This window comes from Ambystoma mexicanum, chromosome 14 (assembly GCF_040938575.1).
Source record: "Ambystoma mexicanum isolate Mex_15411 chromosome 14, UKY_AmexF1_1, whole genome shotgun sequence".
Lineage (NCBI taxonomy): Eukaryota > Metazoa > Chordata > Amphibia > Caudata > Ambystomatidae > Ambystoma > Ambystoma mexicanum.
The window spans coordinates 16,484,007-16,496,259 of record NC_090940.1 but is presented as its reverse complement, the minus strand read 5'-3'; the positions used below and the strand labels follow the sequence as shown (position 1 = coordinate 16,496,259).

The 12,253-nt window shown below is 51.2% G+C and overlaps 1 protein-coding gene across 5 annotated transcripts in view; it reads right to left on the bottom strand.

The window, feature by feature from the left end:
- Positions 1 to 12,253, bottom strand: part of SLC25A21 (solute carrier family 25 member 21) — a 991,659-nt gene that overhangs the window by 614,609 nt on the left and 364,797 nt on the right. The window contains exon 1 of one of the 5 annotated variants that reach the window (XM_069638420.1): positions 6,901 to 7,040. The exons of the other annotated variants lie outside the window; for them this stretch is intronic. The gene's annotated coding sequence lies outside the window, so the exon portion shown is untranslated. Of the gene's footprint in view, positions 1 to 6,900; positions 7,041 to 12,253 lie in introns of those variants that run through there. 5 annotated transcript variants of the gene reach the window in all.

Below are 12,253 nucleotides of genomic sequence, written 5' to 3'. Positions count from 1 at the left end.
GAGGCCTCTGCCGGAAAGGAAGACAGTAGCCGTGGGCAATGATCTCCAGAACCCACACATCTGAAGTAATGGCACGCCATTCTACAAGATGCTGCGCCAGCCTTCCCCCAACCAGAGAAGCATGGGCCTCATGACTGAGCTGAAGCGGCTTCGGCAGTGCCTGAGGGCAAAGAGGCAACTGCCTGAGCGGTCTTGGCACCTCGAGTACCTTGTTCTCCACCTCTGGCACTCCTACGGTTGCCCCTTTGACTTGCAGCTCCTCTCGATTTACTAAAGGACGAGTAATATCAAAAGGAACCACCCCTCCACTGCTGTCCCCTAGGACGAAAAGGCAGAGGTTGGCGAACTGCAGCGCCCAACGACTTCGCTGCAGCTTTGGAGGTGTGCAACCTCTCAAGACACTCGTCAGCCTTGCTGCCAAAAAGATGTTCACCATCAAAGGGCATGTTGAGGAGTCGGGCTTGCACATCAGGAGCAAAACCCGACTTCCGCAACCACGCAAACCTGCGTATTACGGTGCTCGCCACCATAGACCGGCTGACGCAATCAACCATGCCCAGACCCGACTGAACGGATTCACAAATGGCATCCCTGCCATCCTGCACAATAGCAAGGAAACCCTCCTGTTCATCCCCTTCGGGAATATGATCAGCCGCTAAGGAAATACAGTTCCACAGAGTGTCCGTGAAACGAGACAAGGCACAAACGGAGTTGGCCGCCTGAAGCGCCATACCCCCAGAATAAAATACCTTCTTCGCCCAGCCGTCAAAATGTTTGTCGTCCCCCTCAGGAGGGATAGTAGGATACAACGCATGCTTTGCTGGGGCCGTAGCCGCCTGCATCACCAAACTCTCTGGAGTAGGGTGCGTGGTCAAGTAGCAGGGGTCGCCACTGGCTGGGCGATATTTCTTCGGCAAGGACTTACTCACTGCCGGGAGACTCTCCGGAGAAGTCCAAGCCGCAGCCACCCTTCTCTGCAAGGCCATATGAAATGGCAGCACCGGGTCAGTTGGAGGACCTTGGTCCAGAATATCAGTCAGGTCATCCTGCTGAAAATCCCCAGGGGGGGCAATCCGTGACCCTCGACATGAGGCGCCGGTATGAGGATTCGGCATGCATGCCAGGCTCCGGCCTACCAAACTCCACCTCTGGAGAGGTGTCTAGACTGGCGTCGTGCAGCAACTGACGCAGGTCCTCCAGTTGACTATGACCAGAAACAATGTCATCAGGAACCCCTGCAGGAACCACACCTTCCTCAGACCCCTCATCCACCTCAGAAATATAATCCAGAGGCTGGAAAGAGGGACCTGAAAAAGGAACAAAGACATGTTTTGCCTTAGCCAGAGCCTTTCTGGGGGTTCTCCCGTACCACGAGGCATCCCCGACAAAGCCGCCTCGAAAGGCGTTGAGGGCGTCGATGGGATCAGTGTCGATCTCGAGCGCTGCGCGACAGCTTCGACGGCGTCGACACGGGCCTCGAGGGTGGAGGCCCGAGCGTGTCTCTCGACAGCCTGGGTGCCGTTGGCATCGACAACTTCCTCGGAGGCGGGGCCTCGAGAGAGTCCGTCGATGACCTCGGCGTCGCAGTCTTCCTCGAAGACTGCACAGGTTCTCGCGGTCTCGCGGGCGTCGAGGACCGGGACCTGGAACAGGCATGCCTAGAGTGACCATCCTTGTCCGACCGGGACCTCGAAGGCGCCCGGTGGTCGGGACGACTGCTCGAGCCCGAAGGCGGACGAGCAATGTCTCTAGCATGGCCACGACCGGCGTCCTCAGACGGCGCGGACGGACCGGAGCCCTGCGATTGAAAATCGCCAACATCTCCTTTTCGGAAGGAATCCAATTCCTCAGGAGTGGAATACTTGTTGGAACAAGCAACCCGCCGACGGGCGGGGTCCTCGGAAGAGGATGGGGAAGGTGACCTGTGACGGCGCTTCATGGAGTGCTTCGACGAGGCAGAGGAATGGCGGGACCGACTCCCAGACCGAGAACCCCCGGACTCACGACGACGATGCGAAGAGTCGCACCTCGAATCGTCCGTTGAAAGACCAGTGGAACGTGACTTCTGGGGCTTGGCCACCTTACCGACCTACAGCTTCTTCTTACGCTCCCGCAAGGCCTTCCATGTGAGCGATTGGCAGTCGACACAGTCGTCCGTATCATGGTCCTCCCCGAGGCACCAGAGGCAAACGTCGTGCGTATCTGTTAGCGACATCTTGGACCCGCCCACCCAACACTTCTTAAGCCTGGACCACAGGGTGGAAGAAGCCGAAGACATCATGCTTACAAGTAGCAACGACGAAACAGGTTCAAAGAACCGAAAGAACAGGAGTCAATAAAATCGAGGTGCGCTGAGATCTCTGAAGCGAACACGTTCGCGGAAAAAACGGAACTGAGGCTACGGGCGTCGTGCGTCCTACTTATACCATCCGGTGACGTCGGCTCGATGGAGGCCCTCGAGGACAGCGTATCGACGCAGGGCGCAGAAAGATTTTCCGAAGCAGCACAGCTGTGGTAATTACTGTCATAGATATGGAATACGTCAGAGGACCCAATCCTCTCGAATAAGAGAATTAGTCTACTGGTTCATACCTGTGTCCCATCTAATATGGTATCTACTTTCTTATTTTGAGTCAAAATTAGAATTAAATTAAATAGATTGGTAGGGGTAGGGAGTGGGTCCAGGGGGGAAAGTACCCAGGGGAAGAAAGGAGGAAGGAACGGGGGAGGGGTGGGGTGATAGGGGAGGGATAGAGGGGGCGAGGTCAGGGAGGAGGAGATAGGATGGAGAGGAAGATGCAATATCGATATTATACCTGGAGTAGGGGCATGATTTGTGACCATACCCTAAATAGCGCTAGCTGAAGGCCAAGGGAGTCAGTATTCAGGCAAACATACCAGAATTCTTCCTCCTTTATTGCCTCATAATTATGGACCCATTTTTCATATGCATTCATATATGCAGGGCCCAATTTGGGGCAGAGTGATAGTACATGTCTAGTAGTTTCAAGCACTCCTACCCCCTGGCATATGCGGCAGAGCCTGGCCTCCTGTGGGATCTTCAATCGAGGGCCTATGATGGTAAGTACTGGTAGCTGATAAGTTCTCAATCTCAGTAGGAAATGTCTTACTTCAGGAGCCGGACAAAGGAGTAAATAGGCCTGCGGTTTTAGCTATCTATGTATAACATGTGAGACTGCCTTATATCCCTTCAACTTGGACAAGTGGTCTGAGTTCGCACACCAGTCCCACTTGTTCAGTTTTTCCTCAAAAGCTTTTTTTTTTTGGTGGATATAAGGCAAATGCATCAGTCTTACATGGGGCCAATCGATCTCCATGAATAGTGATTCATTCAGCTCTTTATAAGTGCAGCCCCGGGGATGTTTTTCTATATCATAGTTCTTCCCTGCCAGTCTCAAAAGTGTGCAACTGGGCTCTGTCCGAGATTTCAGATAGAAGGCGCCCCGCAGACGGAGTGCCATCCCTCTCAGTGAGATGAGGCCCAATTCCAAGCTTAGATATTGGATCGAACAAGAGGGTCCCAGGCCAAACACCATACGCCAATAATGTCCTTCCAGGGTATTCAGCCATGCTAGATCTTGCATAGACAATGCCTCCAGGCCATATAGGATTGCAGGTACAAAGCACTGCTGGTATAATTTCAATATACCAGCCATGCTAAATCCTGCAGAACCCTTTGCAAATGTACAGGCCTGGAGGGTGAGCAATTTTGCTCTCTGTATCTTATGTCTTATTATGTATGGCTTCATAGTCTGTTAAAGTCCAATCCCAAGTAGGGATATTGCTCTAGCACCGCAATTTTTCCAGTTTTGGTGTCGATCCCAGTTCTGCTGGGTCCCTTACGTTCAATTGTGATTATTTTCGTTTTATCCAAATTTATTACGAGACCTAGCTGTGTTGAATAGACTAATAGTTCATTCAACATGTTCTTTATGCCAGACATCGTGCGATCAAAGAGGATCAAGTCATCTGCATAAAGCATTCCTGTTATAGGCGTATTACCCATCTTTGGAGGGCAGTTTGACTTTAATGGCATGCGGGTCAGCAGGTCCGCTATATATAAATTGTAAAGTATGGGCACGGTAACCCAGCCCTGCTTTACACCCATATTGATGTAAATTTTGTCAGTTACATCGCCGTGGTCATTAAGTCGAACCCTGGTGGAGGTGTTACTGTGCAAGGCTACTAGTACGTTTAAGATCCACTTTGGGCAGTCCATAGCCTTTAGTTTAATCCACAGGATGTCCCGCCCACCAGGTCGAAGGCACTGCTGAAATCTACAAAGGTGATGTACATTGTAGCTTCCTTGCTACTTGTGGTGTTATTTATTAATTGGTCAAGGACCCTGATATAACGGGTAGTACTTGCCCCTGGCCTAAAGCCCGTTTGTGCATAGTTAAGGATATGCTTTTCCGTGACCCAGTTTTCCATTTCTTTGAGTACCAGTGTGTTAACAATTTTGCTAGTTACATCCCGCATTGAGAGTTGTCCATAATTAGCTGCTTTTGTCTGCTCCCCTGTTTGTACACTGGAATTAGCACCGATTTCTTCCAGGAGGACGGTATCTGACAAGTTCTACATATTCTGGAGTAAAGAGTTAGCAGTAGCTGTGCCCAGTTATGGGGGTCTCTTTTCAATTCTGCATTGGCTAAGCCATTTGGGCCAGGGGCGTGGGACGTTTTTAGGTTCATAATGATTTGTTTTATGATCTTATAACTCAGGGAGAGGGGCCATGTCCTTACACCCACCAAGCTACTAGTGGTAATCACATTCTCTTTGTAGAATTTATTGGAAATTAATTCTACCCATTTATCCCCCGAAATAGGGTTGAGGACCCTCAGCTTCTGTTCTCCCCCCGCCTGGGCTAGTATATGCCAAATTCTGCGACTATTCCTACTTCATAGTGCTTCTGCCATTTATATCTTTTGAATGTTTGGCGATAACCTCTTAACCACCTTCGATATTTTCGTTTTATCTCTGCAGTCTCATGATTTAACGAACCCTCATCTATTTGGGCAGTTTTTGGCACTTATAGTTCTTAAGGCTCGGCGCATCATACGTTTCTGGTCTCTTATGTTGGCATCAAAGGTTGGGGTTCCCCCCTTCTTCCAACTCAGCCCCAGGGCAGGGCTACCTTTAAACAGTGAGTGGGTTCCACAAAATCAACATCACTGGAATTTAGTATTCGTAGAGATGGTATTTTTGAGAAGAGGGCAAAGAGTGTGGGTCGATTCAATTGTGTACCTGATTTACCATCCTCCACTGGGGATATGGTCAATTTTTTTTTATTTTATGTCAACCTTACTCGGCACCACAGTCCCACCTCCCCCCATGGTGTACCGCTCGGAGGCTGGTCCCGCAGGGCCACAGTGGTGTGGGACGGGGCCAGTTAAGGCGCAGGAGACCGACTGATCAGCAGATTGCTGGCTTGTCTGGGCCGGCTGTTCGTCTATGAGCCAGCTCGTCAGGGTGCCCACTGTTTGAGCCGATCTTCTTTTCCTTCGTGCTGCCCGTTTACGTTGTTTCTTGGATATATTTTTTCCAGGGGGTCGTGGGGTGGAATTCCGAGGAGGAGGGTTGTTGATTTTCTCCAAACGTTTATTTGCCAATCTTCTCGGTTTCCTGGATGGGTGCCCCCCAATTTCAGGTTCCTTCACACTTGTCCCAGGAGTACCATTCTCCTCCTGTGTCGTAGTCTCCTTATCCACAGTCTGTGGCAAGTTTGACCTGTCCCAACTATTTTGCGGGATGGCTGTTGCTGGTATTTCCCTCAAATCGATACAGGGAATAATGGGTATTTTGTTTGGTGGTTTTAGAGGTTTATGGAGGGCAAGAATCACCCTCCCCTGTAATTTTACATCCTCATGCATCGTTCCACACAGTTTGAATAGTATTTTAAAGGCAAAGTCAAGTGTGGCGTTTCCAATTTGTGAGATTTCATGTGTGCTATATTTTGATTGCACAGGTTCACATGACAAATTGTCTGAGTCAAACGCCATGTTGGGACTGGCTCATAGGCGTGGTGCCTTAGTAGCTAGTGCGGGTGTAGAGGAAGGCGTGGGGGTGGTAGGGACAGCCTCTGCTTGGGATGCTAAAGATACAAGGCTGGGAAGTTCCTTTCCCCCTAATATTGGGGTTTCCACCACTGCCTCCAGTGTAGGGGCAATAACTCCTTTCCCCACCTGTGTATCTAGTACGTTGTCACTAGTTGTTGGGTACACCCGGGGCTCTTCTCCAGCTTGTTTCCCCTCTTGCATTCCCACACGTTCTTGTAAAGCATAGCACAACTGTAATAGGGAGTCGTTGCCCAAGTCTAGGGGGAGATAGATACCTTCTCCCTCTAATTTGGAGGCATTTCCTGGGTTAGGCCGGTCAGGGCCTCTCCTTCCACAGGTTTGCTTGGGAAATAGGCATCTAATGGGCCCTTTTGAGGGACCGTATGCTTGTCTCTGGGTTCTTCCGTTCCCCCACATTCCGAGGTCGTCTTGCTGCCCGAGTCGGAGGACACCCCTTTGTTAGATCGTAGGCCATAGGGTTTCTTCCCCCGTGTCATAGCAGTTTTATTCTGATTTATTGTTTTCCCCGGCATTTTTAGTGTCTTTATTAGCGGGATTTAGACGGGGGTTTGGGGCTCCACTGATGTCCACAGAAGTCAATAAACTGACCCGCACCGGGGATAAGGACAGACCCTGGGCTATGGCAGTACACCTCTCACACTCCCAGGGTCTACTTAAAAAAGGGCTACAGCGGGTTCTAGGGCTGTTGCAGTTAAAACTGTCACACTCCCGTCTGGGTACGCTATTTAATCAAAAATGAACAACGGACGGAAGTAATGTGCAGACCAGGACCTTACGATTTACAGCAATTAATACAGAGTACCTGCATACTAGTCTGTTCTGTCTCCTCCTTCCTCGCTCCCCGAGGAACACGAGAAACACACTGCGCACACAGGGCATCATGGGAAGAGAAGAGAGCAGGGCATCATGGGAAGAGATGGGAGATGGGAGCAGGGCATCATGGGAAGAGAAGGGAGCGGGGCATCATGGGACGAGAAGAGAGCAGGGCATCATGGGACGAGAAGAGAGCAGGGCATCATGGAAAGAGATGGAGCAGGCATCATGGGAAGAGATGGGAGCAGGGCATCATGGGAAAAGAAGAGAGCAGGGCATCATGGGAAGAGAAGCGAGCAGGGCATCATGGGAAGAGAAGCGAGCAGGGCATCATGGGAAGAGAAGTGAGCAGGGCATCATGGGAAGAGCTGGAAGCAGGGCATCATGGGAAGAGAAGAGAGCAGGGCATCATGGGAAGAGATGGGAGATGGGAGCAGGGCATCATGGGAAGAGAAGGGAGCAGGGCATCATGGGACGAGAAGAGAGCAGGGCATCATGGGAAGAGCTGGAAGCAGGGCATCATGGGAAGAGAAGAGAGCAGGGCATCATGGAAAGAGATGGAGCAGGCATCATGGGAAGAGATGGGAGCAGGGCATCATGGGAAGAGAAGAGAGCAGGGCATCATGGGAAGAGAAGCGAGCAGGGCATCATGGGAAGAGAAGCGAGCAGGGCATCATGGGAAGAGAAGCGAGCAGGGCATCATGGGAAGAGCTGGAAGCAGGGCATCATGGGAAGAGAAGAGAGCAGGGCATCATGGAAAGAGATGGAGCAGGCATCATGGGAAGAGATGGGAGCAGGGCATCATGGGAAGAGAAGAGAGCAGGGCATCATGGGAAGAGAAGGGAGCAGGGCATCATGGGAAGAGAAGGGAGCAGGGCATCATGGGAAGAGAAGAGAGAAGGGCATCATGGGAAGAGATGGGAGCAGGGCATCATGGGAAGAGATGGGAGCAGGGCATCATGGGAAGAGATGGGAGATGGGAGCAGGGCATCATGGGAAGAGAAGGGAGCAGGGCATCATGGGACGAGAAGAGAGCAGGGCATCATGGGAAGAGCTGGAAGCAGGGCATCATGGGAAGTGAAGAGAGCAGGGCATCATGGAAAGAGATGGAGCAGGCATCATGGGAAGAGATGGGAGCAGGGCATCATGGGAAGAGAAGAGAGCAGGGCATCATGGGAAGAGAAGCGAGCAGGGCATCATGGGAAGAGAAGCGAGCAGGGCATCATGGGAAGAGAAGCGAGCAGGGCATCATGGGAAGAGCTGGAAGCAGGGCATCATGGGAAGAGAAGAGAGCAGGGCATCATGGAAAGAGATGGAGCAGGCATCATGGGAAGAGATGGGAGCAGGGCATCATGGGAAGAGAAGAGAGCAGGGCATCATGGGAAGAGAAGGGAGCAGGGCATCATGGGAAGAGAAGGGAGCAGGGCATCATGGGAAGAGAAGAGAGAAGGGCATCATGGGAAGAGATGGGAGCAGGGCATCATGGGAAGAGATGGGAGCAGGGCATCATGGGAAGAGATGGCAGCAGGGCATCATGGGACGAGAAGAGAGCACAACATCATGGGAAGAGATGAGAGTAGAGATCACAGCATCATGGGAAGAGATGAGAGCAGGGCATCATGGAAAGAGATGGAGCAGGCATCATGGGAAGAGATGGGAGCAGGGCATCATGGGAAGAGAAGAGAGCAGGGCATCATGGGAAGAGAAGGGAGCAGGGCATCATGGGAAGAGAAGGGAGCAGGGCATCATGGGAAGAGAAGAGAGAAGGGCATCATGGGAAGAGATGGGAGCAGGGCATCATGGGAAGAGATGGGAGCAGGGCATCATGGGAAGAGATGGCAGCAGGGCATCATGGGACGAGAAGAGAGCACAACATCATGGGAAGAGATGAGAGTAGAGATCACAGCATCATGGGAAGAGATGAGAGCAGAGAGCACAGCACCATGGGAAGCGATGGGAGCACGGCACCATGGGAAGCGGTGGGAGCACGGCACCATGGGAAGCGATGGGAGCACGGCACCATGGGAAGCGATGGGAGCACGGCACCATGGGAAGCGATGGGAGCACGGCACCATGGGAAGCGATGGGAGCACGGCACCATGGGAAGCGATGGGAGCACGGCACCATGGGAAGCGGTGGGAGCAGGGCACCATGGGAAGCGGTGGGAGCAGGGCATCATGGGAAGCGATGGGAGCAGGGCACCATGGGAAGCGATGGGAGCAGGGCACCATGGGAAGCGATGGGAGCACGGCACCATGGGAAGCGATGGGAGCACGGCACCATGGGAAGCGATGGGAGCACGGCACCATGGGAAGCGATGGGAGCACGGCATCATGGGAAGCGATGGGAGCAGGGCACCATGGGAAGCGATGTGAGCAGGGCACCATGGGAAGAGATGGCAGCAGGGCACCATGGGAAGCGATGGCAGCAGGGCACCATGGGAAGCAATGGGAGCAGGGCACCATGGGAAGCAATGGGAGCAGGGCACCATGGGAAGAGATGGGATCAGGGCACCATGGGAAGAGATGGGAGCAGGGCATCATGGGAAGAGATGGCAGCAGGGCATCATGGGAAGAGAAGAGAGCACAGCATCATGGGAAGAGATGAGAGCAGAGAGCACAGCACCATGGGAAGCGATGGGAACACAGCACCATGGGAAGCGATGGGAGCAGGGCATCATGGGAAGAGAAGAGAGCAGGGCATCATGAGAAGAGAAGAGGGCAGGGCATCATGGGAAGAGAAGAGAGCAGGGCATCATGGGAAGAGAGCAGGGCATCATGGGAAGAGAAGAGAGCAGGGCATCATGGGAAGAGAAGAGAGCAGGGCACCATGGGAAGCGATGGGAGCAGGGCATCATGGGAAGAGATGGCAGAAGGGCATCATGGGAAGAGATGGCAGCAGGGCATCATGGGAAGAGAAGAGAGCACAGCACCATGGGAAGCGATGAGAGCACAGCACCATGGGAAGAGATGGGAGCAGGGCATCATGGGAAGAGATGGGAGCAGGGCATCATGGGAAGCGATGGGAGCAGGGCATCATGGGAAGCGATGGGAGCAGGGTGTCCCTAGGAGATGGATTTAATTGTGCTTCTGTAGACTCCAGGTTAACTTGTAGAAAAAAGTGAACAATTATGTCAAAGGCCTAATGCAATGCTCACAAATCCCCAAGTGTTGCCAAACTCGCACTCTGCAATTCTAGATGGAGCAACCGACTAAAACCCCTATTTAGACAACGAGTATTGGCAATGCCAGTAGTTTGGGCTTTGTGTAGGCATGGGAAAAACATGTGCCAGGCACGGTTGTAGTGGTATTTACTGCTACCTATTGATGGTAGGAGGTGCTAAATGGTACGAGTACCTGGGCATCTAATAGCAGAGCCTGGCAAATGCCTAATACTTACACACAACCAAAACGGATAGATTTGCCAATGCGTGTCTTAACAGGACTTCAGTGAAGAGACACAGAGTGCAAGGGACACCAGCACACAGGAAACCGAGCACCTCTCATAAGTCGACCCCCAGCAGACCCCCATGGAGAGGAGTCTCGTATTCAGATCTGCACACCTTCACAGAACATGAGCAGTCACAAGACCATGGAGTGCCAAGGACGAAGCGCTAGAATGCGGCGCTATGTCATAAAGGCTGCACTGCACCAGGCCCGACATTGAAACAGTGTCGCTATTCACTAGAGGAGTAACATTATGTTTCATTAACTGCAATGAATTTAAAGTACTTACAAGTTATTTGTTGGCACAGAAAAGGCGACATTATTTTTTTTAAATCACTTTGTACACACACGCGCGTGCGCTGCCTAAAGTACTCTCTCCTACACTTAGCGTTTCTTTTTGCTGCAACATTATTTTTTCCCGGATCATTTTACTCCCAATTTAAAGCTCTTCAGCCGTTACAACCGCGAAACGACAGGAAATGTGACCAAGACCCCCGGGGTTTACCACACATTTGGGGAAAACAAATGTTCCTTTCTTTGGTGACTCGCTGCAGTAAGAAAGACACTTTCCCTCTGCACCGAGGCGCGTATTTCATAGAATCCGTGTAATATGCAATGACTCGAGCACCACGGACAGGCTGGCCCGGCGAGGGCAACGGAAGAGGTGCCACCTGCTTCAATTGAACAGCCACAGCTTTGCTCGCCTTGCCATCTTGACACCAGCATTTCCATAGACAATCCTGTTAATCTTTAAGACCAACATCCAAGCCATCCACGTGTCCTGAAGAAGGCCACTTGTGAGCCAGGTAGGCCCCATCCTTGTGATGGCCGAAACTCGAGTCGGCAGCAGTCGACTAGTCTTGTTACTACATGATTAAGGCTGCGTTTGAGTGCCTGAGCACCGCTTTAGCTTCTTCAAGGCGCAGGCTTTGTCTTCATTCATAAGCTGCGTGCTTCAGAGGAATGGCGCAGAATGTACTTATGAACAGCGCTGGCTGGAATTGTAAACCAGATGAACAGGAGCGGAGTCCATCTATCCAGTCGCCTACTAAACCAATTCCTTTTGATATTCTGTTGTTTATACCAATTGTGATTGTTTTTTCGCCCATCTCTACTCTATGTGTATGAATGTGAGTAGGGGGGGGTGGGTGGGTGGTGTGTGGGGGGGGTGATGGTTGGATGCAAAACAACTCTCCTCAGACTATGCTTTTGATCCTGCGGGGGTGAGGGGGCAGAATAACTTCAGCCGTTGTAAGTAATTAATCCCCTGCTTTGCCCCCCACGTAAGAATGTTTATGGGTCACTTAAATACAAGTTACTCTTTCACTGCACATCACATTCTATGAAATACATCACATCATTTGTACCACGTTGTGCTTCACACATTATTTGCTAGACTATGTACTATAATAAATGACGCCTAAAACAGAGGCCCCCCCTTTCTGCGCTTTGTCTCTTCCAAGTCAACATGACAACATACAAGTTGTTAAAGCAACATGTGTCGCGCAAAAGTGTATGATTGCAGCTTCATTTCCCCCCAGCTACAAGAACCAGCGTCCAAAGTAATGCGAGTCACAAACCTCCTCTGGGTTTTACAACTGTACAATTAAGACTTAAAGTCACACAGTGAAAAGAAATGCATGCATGATAAGGTGGTCTGCTCGTAGTCATTATTTAAGCCTTTAAGTATGAGCCTTGATATATGCAGCCCTTTTCTTTCTATTCACCCAAAGGTCACTCTTTTTATGAGGATTCCACAGATGATCCCAATGGAACCATCATTGCTGTCACTAAAGGCTTCTCACTTTAAAGGTGTTGCTGATAAAGAGATGTTTGAAGATGTTGGAAAGATGTGTTCGCTAGGGCCTGTGCTGCTCTTTCCTCTTTGTGCTTAAA